At 34.6% G+C, this 22,192-nt stretch overlaps 1 protein-coding gene across 1 annotated transcript in view; it reads right to left on the reverse strand.

Moving 5' to 3' along the window:
- CTNNA3 (catenin alpha 3) overlaps positions 1-22,192 on the reverse strand; it is a 1,449,816-nt gene that overhangs the window by 1,110,967 nt on the left and 316,657 nt on the right. The window lies entirely within an intron of this gene.

Genomic DNA, 22,192 nt, shown 5'->3' on the forward strand with positions numbered 1-22,192 from the left:
AACACACAATACTTTATATTTTTTCTGAGTGCATATCTGTACATAAGAGCCTAAGAAAAAGTCTAAAGGAAACATACCAAAGCCATAGCAATTATTGTTTTGGGGGGTGAATAAGAAAAGAACCCAGACTGGGGTTGTGGTCAAAGTACCAATTTTTTTATAATGGCCTAATTTCACATTAATTGTGAAAGCACTATATTTAAATTCTTAAATTTTTAAGAAGATAATAGAATTATAAATCAATTATTTATTATTCTTTTAGATTTAAGCTATTAATCTACTCAAGCTATTAATCAACCAATTATTTTGGGATCATTAATAGAACAAAATAATGCTTTCATTATTTACCAGAATGAATCTGATATTTTTTTCATATTAATTACTTGCAAAGATTTTAATTTTGTTGTGTTGGGTTTCATCATTACAAATATCTTGGCTAACATACGTCTTTTAAAAATAAAGATATCAAGGAAAGGACACACAAAAAAAGAAAACTACAGACCAATATCTTTCATGAATATAGATGTGAAAATGCCCAACAAAATCTTAGCAAACTGAATCCAACAGCACACACACGCAAAAAATAATTCATCATGAGCAGGTGGGCTTTATCCCAGAGATGCAAGCCTGGTTCAACATATACAAATCTATAAATGCATTTCATCACATAAATAAAAGCAAGAACAAAGACCATATGATTCTCTCAATAGATGCAGAAAAGCATTTGACAAAATTCAACACACTTTTATGATAAAAACTCTTAACAAAATAGGCATAGATGGGACATTTCTTAAAATTATTAAGGCCATATATGATAAACACACAGCCAATATCATCTTGAATGGGGAAAAATTGAAAGCAGTCCTGCTTAGAACAGGACCGACAAGGTTGCCTACTATCTCCACTTCTATTCAACATAGTGCTAGAAGTCCTTGCCAGAGCAATCAGACAAGAGAGGGGAATGAAGGATGTCCAAATTGGCGCAGAAGAGGTCAAACTCTCACTCTTTGCTGACAATATGCTATTATATGTAGAAAATCCCAAGGATTCAACCAAGAGACTCCTGGATTGGATAAATGAATTCAGTAAAGTCTCAGGATAAAAAATTAATGCACACAAATCAGTGGCATTCATATATGCCAATAATAGTCAAGCTGAAGATCAAATCAAAGACGCAACACCTTTCACAATAGCATCAAAGAAAATTAAATATTTAGGAATATATTTAATGAAGGAGGTGAGAAACATATAGGGAGAACTATGAAACACTGAGAAAAGAAACTGTAGAAGACATAAAGAGATGGAAATCCCTACTATGCTCATGGATTGCTAGAATCAATTGTTAAAATATCCATACTACCTAAAGTGATCTGCAGAATTAATGCAATCCCTATCAAAATACCACCATCATTCTTTACAAATTTAGAAAAAATAATTGTATGCTTTGTCTGGAACCAGAGAAGACCTTGCAATCTTACTCAAAAGAACAAACTTGGAGGCATCAGTCTGCCAGCCTTCAAACTTTATTTACTACAAGGCTATAGTAACCAAAACAGCATGGTACTAGCACAAGAACAGAGACACAAACCTTTGGATTGGATGGAGATCCCAGATATAAAACCATCCTCACGTTGTCATCTAATCTTCGACAAGGCAGACAAAAGTATACACTGGGGAAAAGAATATTTATTCAATAAGTGGTGCTGGGAAAACTGGATATCCACATGCAGAGAATAAAACTGGATCTCCACCTCTCACCTCTCACCAAAATCAACTCACAATGGGTAACAGACTTAAACCTAAGGCATGAAATTTTAAGAATTCTGGAAGAAAATGTTGGGAAGACTCTTTTAGACATCAGCCTAGGTAAAGAATTTATGAAGAAGACACACAAAGCAATCACAGCAGCAACAAAAATAAACAAATGGGACCTGATCAAATTAAAAACCTGCACAGCCAAGGAAACTACCATTAAAGTGAATAGTAAACCTACAGAATGGGAGAAGGTATTAGCTTTCTACACATCCAATAAAGGGCTGACAACAAGAATCTATATAGAACTTAAGAAAATCAACAAGAAAAAATCAAATAACCCCATCAATAAATGGGCAAAGGACATGAACAGAAACTTTTCAAAACAGGAAAGACTAATGGCCAGCAGACATGTAAAAAAGTGTTCAACATCTCTAATCATTAGAGAAATGCAAATCAAAAATAGAACTACCATATGATCTAGCAATCCCACTTCTGGGTATATATCTAAAGAAAACCAAATCAGTAGCTTGAGGAGACATCTACACTCCCACATGGATTGCAGTATTATTCACAACAGCCAACACATGGCAACTACCTAAGTGCCTGCAGGTAAATGAATGGATAGAGAAATTGTGATATATATGCATACACACACACACACAATAGATTATTATTCAGCCATAAAAAAGAAAGAAATCCTGCCATTTGTGACAACATGGATGAACCTGGAGGACATTTTGCTAGGTGAAATAAGTCAGATACAAAAAGACAAATACAATTTGATCTCACTTATATGTAGAATCAAAAAAGCTGAACTCATAAAATCAGAGTGAAACAGCAGTAGTCAGGGGATATGTGGGGGTGGGAGAAATGGGGAGATGTTGATCAACGGGTACAAACTTTCAGTTATAAGATAAACAAGTCCAGGGGATCTAATGTACAGCATGTGTGGTGATGGATGTGTTAATTTGATTGTGGTAATCATTACATAATGTATATGTATATAAAATCATCACATTGTATACCTTGAAAATATATTAATATGTTCTTTGTCAATTAAATATTTAAAATTTTTAAAAATTAAAATAAAAATTTAAAAAACTAAACACACTTTTACAATGCAATCCAGGAAATTACACTCTATGGTATTTGCCCAAAGCAGTTGAAACTTATGTCCATACAAAACAAGCACATGGATGTTTATAGCAGCTTTATTCATAATTGCCAAAACTTGGAAGCAACCAATATGTCCTTTAGCAGGTGAATGGATAACCTGGGGACATTCAGACAATGGAATATTATTCAGCACTACAAATAAATGAGCTACCAAGCCATGAAAATATATGGAGGAAACTTAAATGTATATTATACTAAGTGAAAGAAGCCAATCTGAAAATGCTACATCCTATATAATTCCAACTATGGCATATGACACTCTGGAAAGGGAAAAACTAGGCAGACAGTAAAATGTCAGTAGTTGCCAGGAGTTAGAGGAAGGGAGTAAGGAATAGGTGGAGACCAGAGGATTTTTAGGGCAGTAAAATACTCTATATGATACTAAAATGGTGGATGCATTTCATCATAGAACCAATAGAACGTACAACACCAAGAGGAAACCCTAATGTAAACTAGGGACTTTGGGTGATAATGATGTGTTAGTTTAGCTTCATCAGTTGTAACAAATGTACCACTCTGGTGGGGGTTGTTGATAATATGGAGGCTATGCATGTGTAGGAGAGGAGATAATAACATAATGTATGAAATATCTCTGTACCTTTCTCTCAATTTTGCTGTGAACCTAAAACTGCTCTAAAAAATAAAGTCTTAAAAAATAATAAGAAGAAAATAAAGATACATGACCTCAAATTACCAGGGCTTTCTTTTTTAGTAGAGCTTTGGAGTAAGAAAACTGAATGTGAATCTCTGCCCTTCACTTACGTTGGGAAAGTGGTTTAAACAGCTGAAGCTTTTATTTCATCCCTTGTAGAGTGTGGAAATAAAACCTACACCTACCATATAGGACTTTAGTTAACGTAGCTTTATAACATGTTTTGATATCTGATAAGGTAGGCCCCACCTCAGTAGTTTCCTTGCTAATATTACTTTTCCCTTTAAATGCACTGCCACCTACACACCTGATGAACAGAGCCATAGACTACTATGAAGGAAGTGACACATCCTAAAACAGAACACTCTAATATGCCACACAAATGTGTATCAGATAGTTATTCATTCCACAAATATTTATTAATCATCCAACATATTTCAGATTCTGAACAAGGCTTTGGCCATGTCTTACCAGGACATGTAGAAGTTATAAAAAAATCTTAAGCTACAGCATAAAAGCAATATGGTTGGGAAAAGTTTTCTGTATTTTAATAACATGATGTAATAAACACTATTCATCATTCACACACTCTATATTCTATGATGGGATTGATCTGATTTACATTGAAAACACTAAAAATCTTACACCTATTCTCCAAAGTGAAATTGCCTATCAAAAGACATGCAGCTATGATTATAATCAAGAAACAACATTCTTCATAAAACACATGCTATGCTTCAAGTTGGGAGCTGCAGAAATGATAACCACATAGCATAAATAATGTTTCTCAGACAACTACATTATCAGTCTTCAGAGTGAGTGATAAAAATGGAACAAAATTTCTCCTTGTGGTTACTAACAGAAAATGCTATTGAGACAACTCATAGACTCTCCTTTATCTAGTATATGCCTTATCTTAATGCATTTCCACTTAATCTAAAAAATTGAAGCTTTAAATATAAAATGTAAGCAAGGCAAAATGTGAGCAATAAACTGTAAATTAGCAAGATGATCATCACAAATTGTTTATAATACTTTGGTAAATTAGTATAATTTACATATGCAAATTTACCTACATATTTAGCTATAAGTCAAAATGTACATAACTTGCATTTTGTTGTATTTTAATTACTATAACAGAAAAATAGAAAATATTTTAGAGAAGTATTCAATATACTTATAAAGTAAATTAGATTTATACAGACTCTCTTGAAAATTTTTCCCTTAAATAATGTGTAGATTATTTACATAGCCTATTATGTTGTTGGTTATACCAAAACACTGACAAAAATTTCACTTATCTAATTCATTTTACCTCTTCTCCTGAACATATTTCTGTCAGAGTTAAGAAACCTAGCATATGCATAGCACAACACATCATGAATTCTTTCAGTTTTTATCTGGTTATGTCAATAAAATAAACTTTGAAGGATTCTTGTATTTTCATAAATTCTATATAAAAGGATAGTAACATAAGCATTTCCAAGAAGCTGCTGATTTTGTTGTGATATTGAATATGATATTGAATGAATCTTAGTATACATTCTTACATAATATTGTAGACTGAGGAAATATATTTTAATGAAAGAGCAAAGTAAGTCTTTATCATTGGTTATGTTTTTGGAAATATGTGTTTACATGTTTGGTTTATCTCTCTACACATGGTCTGTATTTAAAACATGTAAAAAATCCTAAAATGTATACACAATTGTAATTAACTTACTCTGTCTACAATGATTTTAGAGAAAATACACATGAATTTTACACACAATATTATTGTCACTAAAAATGCATGCCTCAATATTTTAAGTAGTGTTAATCCTTTTTAATATTCTCAGTAATGTCATGTGTGTCCTACCTTCTACACCCATGAGTTTTACTGATTCCAAGCCTAAATGAATACAAATCTGCAAAATTTAAAGAAACTTTTGAATAGTTTCTACCATTTCCAAGGTTTATGTCAGTTGTTATGCCCATGGAGTTCCCCCAGAAAGCAACACATCAACAAAGAAGGAAAGAAAAGGCACACAGGGGGCAAATGGAAAAAATAAGTGATCCCCTTTGTGCTCTATTTCTGTGTGATACTACCTTCCACTTCTATCTGTAATTATGTCCTTTGGGAGAAACAGCAGGTTAAGTACAAGCCCTGGATTCATGGTTGAATTGTACATAGTAGAGCACAGAAAAAACAGTAGCCAGTGTGGCACAGTCATACCTAATAACTGTAAAACTCTCAAAGTCATGTCTTCCCTAAAATCCCTTGAACAATGATGAGTGTGAACATGACTGCTAGGTGGTAACAATTTCTCAATAACAGCATCCTTTGGTTGTACTTGATTTGGTCCCCAATGTCTTCCTCATATTCTGTAAAACACTGCTATTTAAAAATAGGGATATTCTGAATATTTTGAAATTAAAACCAACTAAAGATGTTCTTGGCATGAAGGGTTAAAAATCTACACTTTTCCTGGGGTTGAATGTATAGCTAAATATAAATCAACTTAAATGTTTCTGAGTAATTTTCTAGTTAACTGGGTCTAAAGAAAAAAAAATGTTCTAGTTATTGTATTTGAAATTTTATTTTAGGATGTATTAGCCTATAAGCAGCACAAAGTCATCATTTTGGATTCTGCATAAAGCTATATTGTCTTGGAAAGAAATTGGGATGAAATTATATTGACTCCGAAGTATACTCTAGAGCACGGGGTCCAAAATAACTTCCTGTGATGATGAAAATTTTCTGTATCTATAATGGTCAATACAGTAGCAATTGAACACGTGAAAGGTAACTAGTGCAATTGAGAAACTGAATTTTTAGTTTTATTTAATTATCATGAATTTAATTTTAAATTCAAATAGCCACATGTGACTAGTGGCTACAATACTGGACAGCACAGCTGTTGAAGTTGATTTTCATTTTATTTTACATGATATGAGATTCTTTTGCTATGATATCCTCTTAGCTAGGTTTCTCTGAATAAAAGGTAGTAATGATTCCCATATTGCAAACAGAGGAGCTCAGTACCTTTGTACTGTTATCTGTTAATCAGAAAATGTCCCCCCCCAACACAAAACACCCATTGGTGGCTATATAGGATTCTTTTGTTGTGATACCTTCTAGATATGTAGAGTAGTTGATTGATGGTGATTAAAAGCACTATTTCCCTAAAGAAGTGGGTATCTTTGGAGAAAGCATTGGTGGAAGATACAATTTTAAGCTGTTTCCTTACTTTATCAGGTCCTTTTCCCTGATGAATAGTTGGGAATGAATTAAAGTGAAAAAGCGGCAGCTCCAGAGAATATGAATCACAATCCTGGAAGGGCAAGACACAACTTTTGAATGGCTAGGATATAGAGCTACTAGGCATCACCTGGGAGAAAAAAGAATTCTAAAAGGAAAGATGGGAAAGACATTAAAGACAACATTCATCTGTTTCACAGTTTATTCCATTCTGTTCCATTTTATATGATTCTCTTTTTATTAAAGAAGGATGTTACCGGTCCATTCCTAATAGGGTGCAGGTGTGTGACCGGAAAGGTCAGTCCTTGGCTTAATATCCTTTCCAAATTAAGAATATCTGCAGAAAAATCAACTCATTGTGTGCTTTCTACTGTTCAGATCTTTTGGCTTTACTAGTTATGTAATAACAAATTCCAAAGTTGATCAGAAAAATGTTAAAACAAGATCGTTTCTTTTGCTAGGCTTTGATATTTATAATCTTTTGGAGATTTTACCAAAGAACATTACTTTTTCCCTAGGTACTTTATTAATCTGATTTAGATTTTTCATTCCATTAAGCAAAAAGAACATGTGAAATGCAAGAAGGAAGAAGAGAAGGAGGAGGAGGAGGAGGAAGGAAGGAAAGAAAGAGGGAGAGAAGGGAGATGCAAAAAAGGTAAAGAGGGAGGGAAAAGAGGTAAAAGGATGGAAGGAGATATGAGGAGGGGACTGAGAGGAAAAGAGAGCAAGTGACAAGAAAGTAAAGAATGCTGAAATTAAAAAAAAAAAGAATGTAAAGAGATTCTGATACCAAAAAATTTGAGAACTGATGCCCTGTAGAATATAAGCTAATTTAACTGAAAAAAAAAAAAAGTAAGTAAAGAAGCAGTGTGCTCAAAGCTCTTGTGTCATGCACATTGGCAGCAATGAAACCAATGTGCTGCTGTGTTTAATGATTCAGCCAGAACGTTTAGATGGTAAGGGAATGATTACAAAGGTACCTGACAATTCAGCCAAATAAAAATCCAGCTTTCAGCACTACTGAAGACTTTAAAAGGCTACTAGTTTTTTTTTTACTTTTATAAAGTGCAGGTATACAACATGTCCCTTCTTGAATTTTACAATATTCTCATAGTTTGGCAAATGAGATGCAGAACAAAATTAAAGATAAAATTAATGTCAAAAAAATTTATCATCTACGTAACCAGACTATTTTTCAAGTAGATATTGATCTTATGCAGGGTGATATGCTATTAAAGAGCATAAACTATATACTTTAAATTTAGCAGTACATAATGCTATGGAAGGAAAATTTCATCACTGAACTCCATTCTAGACTTTTTGAACCAGGATATCATGAAACACTAGTTTATCATTATGACTACCAAGCAAAAGTGTGGTAAAGACTCTTTGTCCCTTTTCTTTGCAGACAAAGGAAAAAGTAATTCAATATGAAAGCCAAAATCAGTGCTTGAAAGGAATGCCTTATCTAGAGAGAGACATATCAGGATAGCTAACAGTAGAGATGTATTGCATACTGATGAAAACTAATTTAGGTAAAAGGGACCGAGTTTGTTTTCTGTAGTCTGGATGAGAAATGATCAAATTTAAAGTGTTTTCAAATTAACTTAGTTCTGATCTTGCCTGCTTATTTAAAGATCTGGTAGAGGGAAAAGTGTGTAGAAACTTCAAACTATGCTCAGGAATACATATATCAAAAGAAAATGGAAACTCTTACTATTTATGAAAACAGTAGAGCATCCAATTTCTCAAGGTAAAGGGAACTTTAAAGTAATGCAAAGCAGTAATGCAAAGAAAACACAAAATTTGTTTAGAGCCAAGATCCTCATTTGATACTGCCACTGCACCCAAACACTCTCCCTCTAAACACAGGTGGTTCCAAGGAGGCTCCTTGGTAAATTGCAGCCTGCCTGCATGAGGTAAAGTGACCCTATCTCCAAATCCACTCACAATGAAGGCCAGGAGTGGGGGGTCTATAACAGGTCAAAATTCTCTCATGCCTTCCCCAGTTCAAGCCTCTCCTGCTGTTTCATGACCCTAAAGATGCCTACAGGTCATGTACCAGATAGATAATAATGATCAGTGTATTGCCCTATTTGAGTCTCCTCAAACCCAAATGTCATGTACACACTTTCCATTTACCTTTACAATAACAACTGTAACATAAACAGCCTACACATTATACCTTATTATAGATATTTAAGCCCTATGTTTAATTTAGGACTACTCAGGCTTATAGATTCCTAAATACTAGAAAATATCAACTAAAATGAACTATTTTTACTGCCGTCAGTATGATGTGTCTCAGTATTTGTCTTATCTTGTTTTTCATCAAAAGGTCAATTGATCTCAGCTGATGCTCTCTCTGTCTCTGGGTCACTCACCTGATGGCTGAATCTATTTGTTACATTGCCTTATCCATCACTGAAGTTCCTATTCTGCCCCTGGCCTCCCCCCACAACCCCCACCCCACCCCCCCCACCCCCCGTCTGTAAGACTTACCCAACATTCACATGACTAACGTAGTCATGTGAGAAGAAAACTATGGTCAGACTCATTCTAGGCATTTAAGAAGCCACTACTCCTATCAGAGACAAAATGGTTTCCACATGAAACACAAACAAGATTAATCTACCTCCCACAATGCAACTACCTTTCTTCAAAACTCATGGATTCCTTCAGGCTGCTTAACAAATAAAACCTCCAGCAGCTGCATAGCAGATCTATGCATCTGTACTGTATACATTTGCACAGGCTGCTTTTCCATCTGCAGGACATGATATATGCCAGTTGACTTATAGTAGGCTTGGAGAAGAGTCAGACAGAGTGTTTGCAGACACTTTATGTCCATTCATTGCTTTCCATTTTTCCCCTTTGCTCTGAGTTTTTGGTCTTTGCTCTTTTGGATCCTGCCTGCTAAATTATTCATTTACCTTCAAGTGGTCATTTGTGGCTAATGAAGCTGAGATTTTGTGAACATTTAGTCCAAACATCTTAGATGTCAGAAATCAACCTAAATTATCAGGCTTTACTTTAATTACAATTCCATCCTCCATTTCACATGTTAAAAGTAGAGCTGTTATCAGGTGATGGGAAATAAGCAGAGTGCAAGTCAGCCTGAAAATAGCTGAAGGATTTATCCAGGACCAGCTACATAATTTGGAGGGCTCCATGTAAAGTGGAAATGTGGGGCCCCTTGTTCAAAATGTATTGAAGAATTTCAAGATAGCAACCTCAGATCATTAAACCAAACTTGAGATCTTTCCATCTATGGGGCCCTATGCAGCTGCACAGGTTGCACACCCATGAAGACAACCCTGGATTTGTAGAAGAAAACATGAGACACGTTTGCTGTTTCTTTTAAATATTAATCATGCTTATTATAAAAACTAATATGTTGGCAATATGTTCTTCACAACCAATAGTATCTTCATCAGAAAGTTTCTGTTTAGAATTTACACTGACTTTTTTCCTTTTCAACTGGTCTCAGAAAACAAGATTTCACATTCTACTCACAGTATAAAATTTACTTAGGTTTCAAAATATAATTGCCTGCCACCTCTCTTGCCTTTCCAAATCTTACTATAATCGATAAAGTATGCAAATAAAGCTTGTAAGTGATAGATCCATGGCTGGATTTAGGCAACCCTGTCTTAACACTTAGCAGTGAACACCTGCCACTAACAAAAGCCATGGGTGCTAAACTCTAGGAATAGCATGGCCAGTGAACAATGTTCTCAATTATAAAGCAATAATCTTAACAAGCAAATCCTAAGAAACAAAGCATGGTGCTATACTATGACCCACACTACTAACCACATTTGACCTGTCCCTAAGAACAAAGAACTCTGAAATTACCACCTTCCATATCCTGATGAAAGGAAAAACAGATTCTTCTAAATTCTTTTACTAAATTTTTAAAATGTAAGATATACAGTAATCCTTAATGATTCTCATAGACTACTTTACTTTTCCTGATTTCAGTGTACCCTGAGAACATTTCCAAAATAATATCAATCCATTTCAAACAAAGTACTCTATCCAACAGACAATGCTAGATAGAAAATTTGCTCCAGGTGGCAGGAACAAAAGAAAAGTGACCATAAGTGATATCTTTACATAGTAAATGTAACCTTCCAAAGGCTTTGTGGTAGTATTATTTTTGATAATCTGATTACTGATAGTATCTGCAGCTATAAAAAGAGGGAACCATGGATGTCTCTGCTTCAAGAAACTAGAGCACCTTCTGTACTTTGAATAATTTTAACTAATATTCTCTAAGGAATAGTTACAGAAATGGTAAATTGCTTATTTTAGTTTACATACCATGTATATTTATGTTCAAATGATTTACCTCTTAAAAGTAACTCCAAAAAATATATTTGAATATCTTACTTCTCTCAACTCAATTCATCCTCCTAATGAGGGTAAGAAGCCACCATTCTGCCAAGCCCAGGTCCATTTGATATCTAAGCTATCTTGGACCACTTCCTCTCTCTTACCCTTTATAGTCACTACAACTGTCAATCCTTTTTTTCTTCATATCTATCCCTCTCCTTTTGCTTTCAACTGCTGTACTTTTGAGCCTTATTACTTCCTATCTGAAATATTACAAATCTCTTGATTCTTCTTGCCTCCATCTAACCCTCCAAAATAATCTGCACATCATGACTAATTAATCTTCCCATAATATCTGTTTGATTTTGTCCCTTCCTTGATCAAATATTCCTTATCAAATTTCTTAGCTTGGCATCCATTATAGTTCCTCAAAATTTGGTTTCCTGGCCAGATTGTCTACTGTTCTCCTGCTGTACTGTGTAGCACACTATTAATGAGTACAAGCTAGAAATTCCAATTTCATTACTGCAGAAAAGGAACAATATTAGCCCTCTCTTTGAAAGAGAAAGATATGAACTTAGAAACGTGATTTCCCTAAAAAGGAAATAGGCTTTTAAAACGAAAAGTACTTTTCTCCTAGATATGTACTATGAAATATCTTGATTGCTACTAATAAGAAAGGTGAATTTATAAGATCTTAAACTAAACAAAGTATACTGATTTACTGATTACTCAAACTGACATCACAGTGTCAAGTAAGACCAACTTCAGTTCTGTTCTGCTATTCATCCTTAATGGCGTGTTCCTGTGTGAAATTTTTTTGCCAGATAAAGACTCTTTTACTGGTAAATAATCTTATTTAGTCCTTATTTACCAGCCTAAATTGCAAACTCTCGTGTTTGTATAGGCATCAGAGTTTGTAAAACCCCTTTCAGATAACTGTGAAAAGTCATTGAACATTCTATCAAAATCTCCTGGCTCAGTTCCCTTTCCATAAAGCCTTCCCTTATTGCTTCTTGCTAGACTGTAAGAGGCTTGAGAACAGAGCCTGGAGTGTGGATTCAACAAACACTTATAGAATATATACTATGTTAGCAATTTATCCCTCAGTTATACCTGCATTTATATATGCAGGACAACCTCTGAAATAAAACACAACGAATGGTTAAAAAATGCTTGTTTCTGGCGAAAAGGTAAGGATAAATACAAATCTAAAAAAAGAAAAATAATTTCCCTGGGGGAAAAAAGGAAGTGGCACATTCCTGCCGCCCCCCCCCCCCCCCCCCCCCCCGCCCCCACCACCACTACCACCACCACCCTTTTCTTTCAGCATGTACTTTAGAAAACTTGTCTGGGTGATTCTTGGTCTGCCCTTTTGAAATGTATATAAATCTTTTGAAACACTAAATAAGCTTCTTACCAGCTTTTCAACCCAAGAATGTCTTTCTCAAGGACCTAGAAGCCATCTTTTTGAAATGTAATCATCCAAGAAGATAGCACCCTATCTCCCAGTTTTTGTGTTGGGGCAGGTTGGGGAAGTAGGAGCCTAAATTTTGTGGGCACCTGGCTCCAAGTTACAAACCTATCTCCTGTCGTAAAAATATAAAAAATTTATTTTTCCTTTAGATTAAGGCAATTAGTGAACACAGATGGTCACCCAAATTACCAGGTAACTTTAGGATAAACTATGTATGCAAACAGCACTGTCAAGTTTTCTTACTTGAGGAATAGTTATCATATATCTTAAGAATGAATCTTAAGATATTTTTAAGAAATCTTAAGCCCTTAAGAATACATCTAGTGGGCTGTGTCTGTTTAGCTAAGTAAAATGGTGAGGGAGCTTTCTGTCTCTGCATTTCTTTAGTGGATTGCCTAACATGCACATCATATTCTGGTTTAAGGCTTATCAATAATAAAATTTTTTCTTCTCCTTTACATTTGTGAAAAGGTTTTATGAGTTGGCAAGGTATATTGTTTTAAATTATATTTCCCCAGAACTCATGACAGATCATTGTACCATTTAAATCTGTAAATGTGCACATGTCTCAACTTCTCAAAAAAAAATGAAAGGAACAAATTAACGGAAAATAGGGAGGGAAATTTTGGGGGGTTGGAACAGGAAGGAAGGAAAGAAGAAGGAAAGGACGAAGAAAAAGAAAGAACAGGCTAATGGTAAAACCTAACAAAGAGGCAATTCCACTCAAGGAAGAAAAGACCTCAAAAATAATTAAGACTTTCCAAAAGGACTCTAGAATAAGAGACTTTAGAGATTGAATATATTGTCTCCTAAGTAATTAAAGAGCAGAACAATTATGCCGATATCCCATTCTCAGAAAAAACCTACTCAGCAAGTGACCCAAACTGTCACAATATAGCAGGTATAATATAGGAGGTCTTAACCTTTATTATGTCCTGAGCTCTCATAAAAATGAAAATCCCTTCTCAAGAGAATGATTGTAATGCATAAAATAAAAGACATAGACTCAAAAGAAAACCAATACCATTGGCAGATATAAAAAATTTTTGTCACATTAACACATGGAATAACAAAATCTAGCAGTCAGCCTAATAACTCCCATAATTTAGAGATAGTGATAAGTATAAATGGTACTTTGCATACCTGTAATGTAGTAAGAAAGTATTTGTAATTTCTATTGGTGACAAAGTCTTAGGTGTCAACACCACTGTGGTTTGTCACCTATATTAATAATTAAAGTGCTAAATTCTGGACAGAACTTTGAAAAATGAAGATCTTTTTTCATCCAAGTCCATAGACACCCTTAATTTTATATATGGATCCCATGGACTCCAGGTTAAGAACCTCCTTGGGAGTTGTAACATTAGAACCCAGATTGGCTTCTGCCACCAGAGAAGCTAAGCAATGGCCATCACAAGGGACAAGAAGCTCCTGCTCCAGAAGACAAACCACTTTCCATGGTCTAAAGGAGCACTTACAGCTTCCTGCTGCCCTCCCCTCCAGTATAACGACTAGACCCAGCACTCCTGTAAAACGAACCTTACAATGACTGCAAGATAACATGAATACTAAGTCTCACTGGAAAACATACTGCGGCTACTAATACAATCTGTACAATCTAGATGGATGCTTCTCAACATTTAATGTGCATAACGATCACCTGGAAGGTTTGTGTCTCGAAAGATTCATGACCTCATCATCAGAGTAGGTCTAAATTGAAGAACAGAAATCTTCACTTTTAACTAGCACCCAAAGTGATTCTTATGCAAGTAGTTAATCACCAAACATTTGAGAGACATCAACAGAATTAAAATGAAATCCAATACTCAATAAACAGAAGAACTAAACTCTTAAAGAAATATAATTAGTATAATTAATATCCTAAAAGAGATTCCAATGTTCATCATAGCTATAAAAAGACCAGCCACAATAAAACCATTGATATTCTTGGAAATTAAAAATGGTATTGTAGAAATAAAAACTATATTATTGAAAACTTGAAGAGCAGAATGAACATACTTAACAACAAAACTAAAGAATTCTCCCAGAAGGAAAAATAGAAACTATATGTGAAGTATGAGAAAAAAATTAAATTAAAAAATTAAAACCCACAAGCCACTGTCATCCAGAGAGTCCAACATCAGTCTTAATAGGAGTTTTAAAAAAGAAAAAAAGTGTGTCTCTGCTTAGGAAAAGGTCTGAAAACTATACACCAAATCCTTAATAACTGTTTATCTCTCTGGCAATAGGAATAGAATTGAAGTAGAGTGAAAAGAGACACTAACTTTTTCCTTTACATGGTTCTGTAATTGTATGATTATTTTACAACAAAAATAAATTTAAGTATTCCTTATGAAATTGATTACTTTGGCCATAAATGAATAAAACTATTATCAAGATATACCAGGAAAGTGTCAATAAAAAGAACATCAAGAATATCTATATCAATACTAGACTAAATAGAATCACAGTAGACATCATTAAACAGGATAAAGAGAAACATTTTATAATGATAAAAGATACAATCCATCATGAATTCTTAAGAACACTTCTGAACCTAATAGTTTTTAAATGCATAGAACAAAATATCATTACAAATACAAGGATGAAATGGAATTCTGCTATAATGTGAAAAACTTCAACTCACCCCTCTCAAACAGGTGAAGTAGAAAACAGGAGTAAGGATGCAGACTATTTATTTATTACAATTAAAAAGCTCAGATGATATATTTTTTTGAACTGCCTACCAAACAGAGAACACACATTTTTTTTCAAATATACATGGGACTTTTAAAACAAAACTCAAATTAAGCCACAAAGAAAATCTTAATTAAAAAATTTTTCCAAAAGTGTTCTAAAATAATATCTGTATTTTCTGACCAATATTTAGTAAAACTAGAAATTAATTTAAAAGGATGATAAAAAACAAACAAAAACTAATTTTAAAACACCAGAAACCAATTTTTTTAAATTTTAAAACACCATTGTAATAGTAGTAGGCCAAAAAAATCCAAATTAAAACTAACATCTATTTTGAAAAAAATGAAAATAGAAGTACTGTTTATTAAATCTAAGGTATTCAAAGGAAAATTAACAACATGAATGAATTTACAATAAAAGTAAGAAAAAACAGAATGAGGTAGACTAAAAATAAACTAAATAAATGTACCCAAGATATTATAAAAGAACCTCAAAATTAGCCTTATGAAATTAGAAAGTAGGAATTAATAAAAAATTTTAAAAGCTAATTAAATTTTAAAATAATTAAATAGTAATTTTAATTAGAAGCTGTCTAAATACTCCCAAAGGATCATAATAGCTCTCTAGCAATGAACTCCAACCAAAAGGAAACTGTTGAAATGACAGATATGGAATTCAGATTATGGATGGCAAGTAAGATGAAAAGAATTGAGGAGACGGTAGAAAACCATTTCAAAGTAATTAAAAAAATAATAATTCTGAACACAAAAATTTCACTAAAGAGATGGATAACATTAGAAAAGAGACAAAGAACTTAAAGAAATGAGTCATTTAGGGAAGTTCAAAATATAGTAGAAAGCTTTAACAACAGGCTAGACTAAGAAGAAGAAAGAATTTTGGAGCTCGAAGGCAAGGATTTCAAAATAACACAGTCAATAGAAAATGTAGAAAAAAGAACAAAGAATGAACAATCACTTCAAGAAATATGGGATTATGCAAAGCAAACAAGTATAAGAAAATTATAGATGTCCCTGAGAGAGGAAAAGAAAAAGAAATAAACATAGAAAACCTATTGGAGAGAATAATAGAGGAAAAATTCCCTGGTATTGCTAGAGGTTTAGATATCCAGATCCAAGATGGTCATTGAACACCTGAAAGATTCATAGCAAACAGGACATCATCAAGACATATAGTCATCAGCCTGACCAAAATCAAAGTGAAGGAGAAAATTCTACAAGCCGTGAGACAAAAGCAACAAGTTGCTTGCAAAGGAAAATCCATCAGATTAACAGCAGATCTCTCAGTAGAGACCTGTCAAGCCAGAAGGGATTGGGGGGTTCCATTTTTAGTCTTCTTAAACAGAATAACTGCCTGCAAAGAATTTTGTATCCTGCAAAACTAAGTTTCATAAATTAAGGAGAAATAAAGTCTTTCCCAGACAAGCAAACACTAAGGGAATCTGTCACCATTAAACATGTCTTACAGGAAATACTTAAAAGTGCTCTCTATGTAAGGCAAAACAACTGATACACACCAATCTAAAAACACCCAAAAATTAAAGCTCACAACTCTTATAAATCAGTAACACAAGGGAGAAAACAAAGCAACTAAGTATTATTCAATATGATGAAAAGAATAGCATCATTGAACATAAACAGTCTTAATGCTCAAGTTAAAAGATATGGACTAGTTGACTGGATGAAGAAACACACCCCAAGTATCTGCTGTTCCCAACAAAACCCATCTAACTTGCAAGGATACTCAAGGTAAAGGGATGGAAAAAAATATTCCACATGAATGGAAACCAAAAGAAAAGGAAGCAGGAGTGGCTATTCAAATATGAGATAATATAGACTTTAAATCAACAATGGTAAAAAAAAAAAAGGCAAAGACATTCATTATAAAATGATAAAGGGAGAAATTCAGGAAGAAGATATAACAATCCTATATATATATACACCTACCACAGGAGATCCAGATTCATAAATCAAATACTACTATACCTAAGTAAATAAATAAATAGCAGCTGGAGACTTCCACACTCCTCTGACAGAACTAGAAAGATCATCAATGCAGAAAACCAACAAAGAAACACTGGACTTAAACAGGCCTCTAGAGCAAACGGACCTAACAGACATCTACAGAGCATTCTACCCCAAAACTGCAGAATATACATTCTCATCAGCATATGGGGCATTTTGCAAGCTAGATCATATGTAAGCCCACAAAACAAGTCTCAGAAAATTCAGAAAAACTGAAATCATACCAGGTATCCTCTCATATCACAGTAGAATAAAACTAGAAATCAACTCTAAAGGAAATCTCAAATCTACACAAAGTCATGGAAATTAAATAAGCTGCTAGTGATAATATAAATTCTGACCCGAAGTCCAGATAAGTATAGGCTATGGTTAGAAAATTTCCAAGATGTATTCAGTTCTTTTTTTCTGAGCCACACAAGGCCAAGGCTAAGCTAGCCAAGTTTTCCTACTATCTCCTGCTATAGGGGCTAGTATTTTTCTCATTTATTCAACTAGTTGGTCAAATTTTGAAAATCCCCGGTTTCACACAAGGATCTCTTATATAACTTTTCAACTGGTAGGATACAGGATTTGTTTTTTGCCCTCAGTTCATGTTTCCAAAATTTAGCTCCCTGCCATAATTGAAAAGAAATACCCCACATCCACCAGAACAGTGCTAGTGCTGGCTTGATAGTTGGGATTTGTGTTCTCTTTGTTCCTGGCCACAAAGAATTTCCCAATTCACCTATCAGATTAGCTACATATTTAAAAACATTTTATCCATCACTTTTAGTTCTAGTTCCCTATATTTCTAGAAACCAAATCATTTTTTAAAATCATATTAATGTGCTTCTGGATACCAGAGATGCTCATTTTTTTTTAGCTCCTCAATGCTAATCTGATTAATAGATGTCATGATTTCTCTTTCAGGTGAAAATGTAATTATTTTCCCAAATTTATTTGTTCCCCAAAATTATTATTCTTGGTAAAAGGTAATACATCTTGGAAGTCACAGGGAACCTTGGACTACGGCTGGACAGCTACTGAGAGAAGGAAAAAATATATATATGTATTCTCTTTGTACTGCCTTATCACAGATAAGATTCTGAGCAGCATATCACTTAGATAATGCTTTTGGTGGATTCTCTCACTATAAATTCATGGGCTAGTTAAAAGTTAGATAAAGTAGAGTCACACACCTCAAGTACATACACTTTCAGTTGGAAAAAGAAGGAAAAATAGGGCTAAGGGGAAAATGCTCTTTATTACAATATCACAAAATGACATTAAGTATTCTTGTACTCATTCATTCATTCATTCATCAATATTTACCTAGTATTTTCTATGTATGGGGCATTGTTCTAGGTGCTGGTGATATATAAATGAATATATAAAAGAAAAAAGAAAAGAAAATAAACATGACAGCTCTTTGAAAATAAGAAAATACTACAAACATATCTTTTGTTATTATTATCTTTATCACATAAGGATTCAGATGATTCTTGTGTTACACAATTACATCTGCTTTTTCCCTCCACAAAGGAGAAAATATATCTTGATGGACTTGGATATTTCAAAGCCATTTTAATTGCCAAAGTTTCTTTCTTAATGACATTTTCAAAATTCTACTAATCTACAATTCAACACCTTTCAACTCTCATTCAGTCACAAATGCAGAAGAAACACCCTATAATTCACATTGGTCTTTCCAATACATCAATCGATTTAGCCTGTACAGTGTTCTAATTCAACTTCTATTTTTTCCATCAATAAATCTCAGGTTTCATACAGACAACCAGCCATGGGCCAGAATGAAAGATTTAACAAAAGCTTTAGTATGGCAGTTGTTGAGTAAGCCCTCTGATACATTTCCACACTATAAACATTTAATGAGACTTTCTCCCAACAGAGTATTTACTACATCAATTTGTTTCATAGTATTATATTTTCAGGAGCAAAATAGAGCAAAGGTTATTTTGGTTACTTTACCAATACAGCTTGCTGTAAATAATGAAAAGTGCAACCATTTAATTTACAAAATCATTAAAAGAGGTTAAATGCTCAATAAATTCTGCTTTATCTAGTTCAGACAGCCTCAGTAGCTATTTGTAACCTGGATATAAAAATACATAAAATTCAGGCATTTTGTACTAGTTTGCCCATCTCTGTCTTTGACAGGAACTGAATTTCAAGGGTCGCTGAGACAGTATTAGAGTCCTCATTAGGATCTCAGGGAAATATCTTCAGACTCCCTCCTACCTTGTTCAGAAGAAGTGAGGCTGCCATATAAAGGACCTTTCTTGAGACAGACTCCATTTCCATGACTGTGCCTATTCCTATTGAAGCTACACACATAAACACACAAACGCATGCATGTGCCCATACTTTCTCCTCCTCTCCAACCACTGCCATTCTTATTTTTAGCAGTCACTTTCAACTAAAGTGAGAAAAAAGAAGAGGTCTTAGAAGGAGGAACAATTTGGAAATGTCTTCTTCTGTAATGCTAAGAATATAGAATGTGTTGTCTGAGATGAACTGGACCCCTTATGGGAGCATCCTCTGACACAATTCTCTTTAGTAATATGAAAAATGTGGTATACAGGTTGAGCATCCCTAATCTGAATATCTGAAATCTGGAATGCTTCAAAATCTAAAACATTTTGAATGCTGATGCCACAATGGAAAATTCCTCACCTAACCTCATGTGCTGGGTCACAGTTAAAATGCAATTAAAACTTTGTTACATGCACAAAATTATTAAAGAGATTATATTAAATTATCTTCAGATTGTGTTTATAAGGTATATATAGAACATAATGAATATGGTGTTTAGACTTGGGTCTCAACCCCAAGATATTTCATTATTTATATGCAAATATTCCAAAATCTGAAAATCCAAAATCCAAAACATTTCTGGCACAAAGCATTTTGGATAAGGGATACTTGACCTCTAGGATCCTATCTGTCTACTCTAGCAAATTTCACCGCACACTCCAGAGGTCATACACTTCCTAGGACAAAGTGACCTTCATCTGATGACTGAAAGAGATATAAAATCCTGGACATTTCTTCCGGACAAAGTACACTCTGGAGGGCAATGCTCTCTCCACAACTCTCTGTTGATTGGCCCAGGCTTTGTGGGTCTGCCTCTCAGGTAGACTTCTTCCTTTGCCCAGTTCTACTCCCTCCCTTTCCCCTGCCCAGATGGAGCACCCTGTTTTCTGATCTCCACTCTGTGTATGATTCTGGAGGACCCAGCCTGCAACAGCAGCCGTGACTCCTCCCTTTCTCTCATGTTCCACATCCATTTTGTCAAAATTCAGTGGATTCTACTTACAAAATTTAGTTAACATGACCCTGATTCAAACTGAAACATTAGGTAGAATCAGGTGTTGCATGTATTATAAAATGTAAGGTTGGAACCTGGGTTACTGTAATAGCCTCCTGCCTGGTTTTTGGCTTCTCCCCTGACTCCCTTCACTCTGTGATCCACATGAAGTCAACATAGTCCTTCTAAGATACAAGTCTCAGCATGTCACACTTTTGGTTAAAACTTTACAATGGACCCCCATTTAACGTGGAGAAAAATCCAGAGTCCTTAAAGCCTACACAGCCCTCTACAACCTGGGCCAAGTGGCTCTCTAACCTCAACTCCTACCACTCATCCCCTGCTCTTCACTCAGGCACCCTGGCTTCTATGCTGTCACTTAAACACAGGGGACATGCCTTCAAGCCTTTTCTCTAGATCTCTATCTGTCCAATTCCCTAACCTCCTTCACACCATTGATAACATCTAGCCTTCTCAATATAACATACTATACAATTTAGTTATCTACAATGTTTATTGTCTTTCTTTTTTGCCTATATTTCCCTGCTAGAATGTAATATTTTGTAAAAGGCAGTGATCAGATGTATCTCAAAAACATAGAAGAACATAATGCCAATAATATGTATTTGTGAAATGAATAAATCCTATGTTTTATATGTTGACCTATGTAAAATAAAGTCATCACTTTGATATAATTTATAATCCCAATTCAAATTCATTGGCTTTCTTGAAAAACGTGTAAAAGCATCAGAAGTCTACTAATAGAATATTTTCCGCTAATCAATTTATTGGAAGACACAGAATGTGTTAGAGACTGATTGGATAACTGGATTTTTATTTTCTCATACTCTAAATTTCAACACATGGTGATGGGGATAAGACCACCGGGGCTTAGAGACCCTATTTCTGAGGCCATGGGAGGAGAGGAGGTGAAAGAATGCTGCCTGAGCAGGAGCCGGAGATAAGAGCAGAAGTTAACTGCCTAGTTGGGGGACATTCCAGCGATCTGGGAGTACAGCAAAGCAGACTCCCACCTTAAAGCCTGAGGGGGCTCATGCCTAAAAAGCCTCGGAGCAGCTTGACCTGAAAGCCAACCACAGCTGTAAAGGAAGATTGCAAAATGTCAGCAATGGAGCCTGGGAGAAGGAACCCAGGCTCCAATTCTTTAAAACACCAGGTTGAGCTCCTTCCCTCCGCTTTCTCAGTAGCATGCCTCAGTTAATGGGGAGCTAACCTCCCAATAAGAAGTATTAATCTCTTTGTTCCTCAATCAAATGGGCCACAGCTGCTGAGTTCAGAGATACTATCCGTACATACTTTAAGGCGTAGTTGTGCTTAGTAATGAGCTATGTGTTTCTGCTTCTATAGATAAAAGAGTAATTAGCTAAGCATCTTGTGACTATTGGGGGAGACTTAAAACTTCTACCCACAAGCTTTTCATGTGAAATCGTTGTAATCTATAGCGTGAAAAAGAGAATAAAAATGGGTGCTAGTTTTCAGTCAG

This window comes from Lemur catta, chromosome 14 (genome assembly GCF_020740605.2).
Source record: "Lemur catta isolate mLemCat1 chromosome 14, mLemCat1.pri, whole genome shotgun sequence".
In the NCBI taxonomy this organism is placed as follows: domain Eukaryota; kingdom Metazoa; phylum Chordata; class Mammalia; order Primates; family Lemuridae; genus Lemur; species Lemur catta.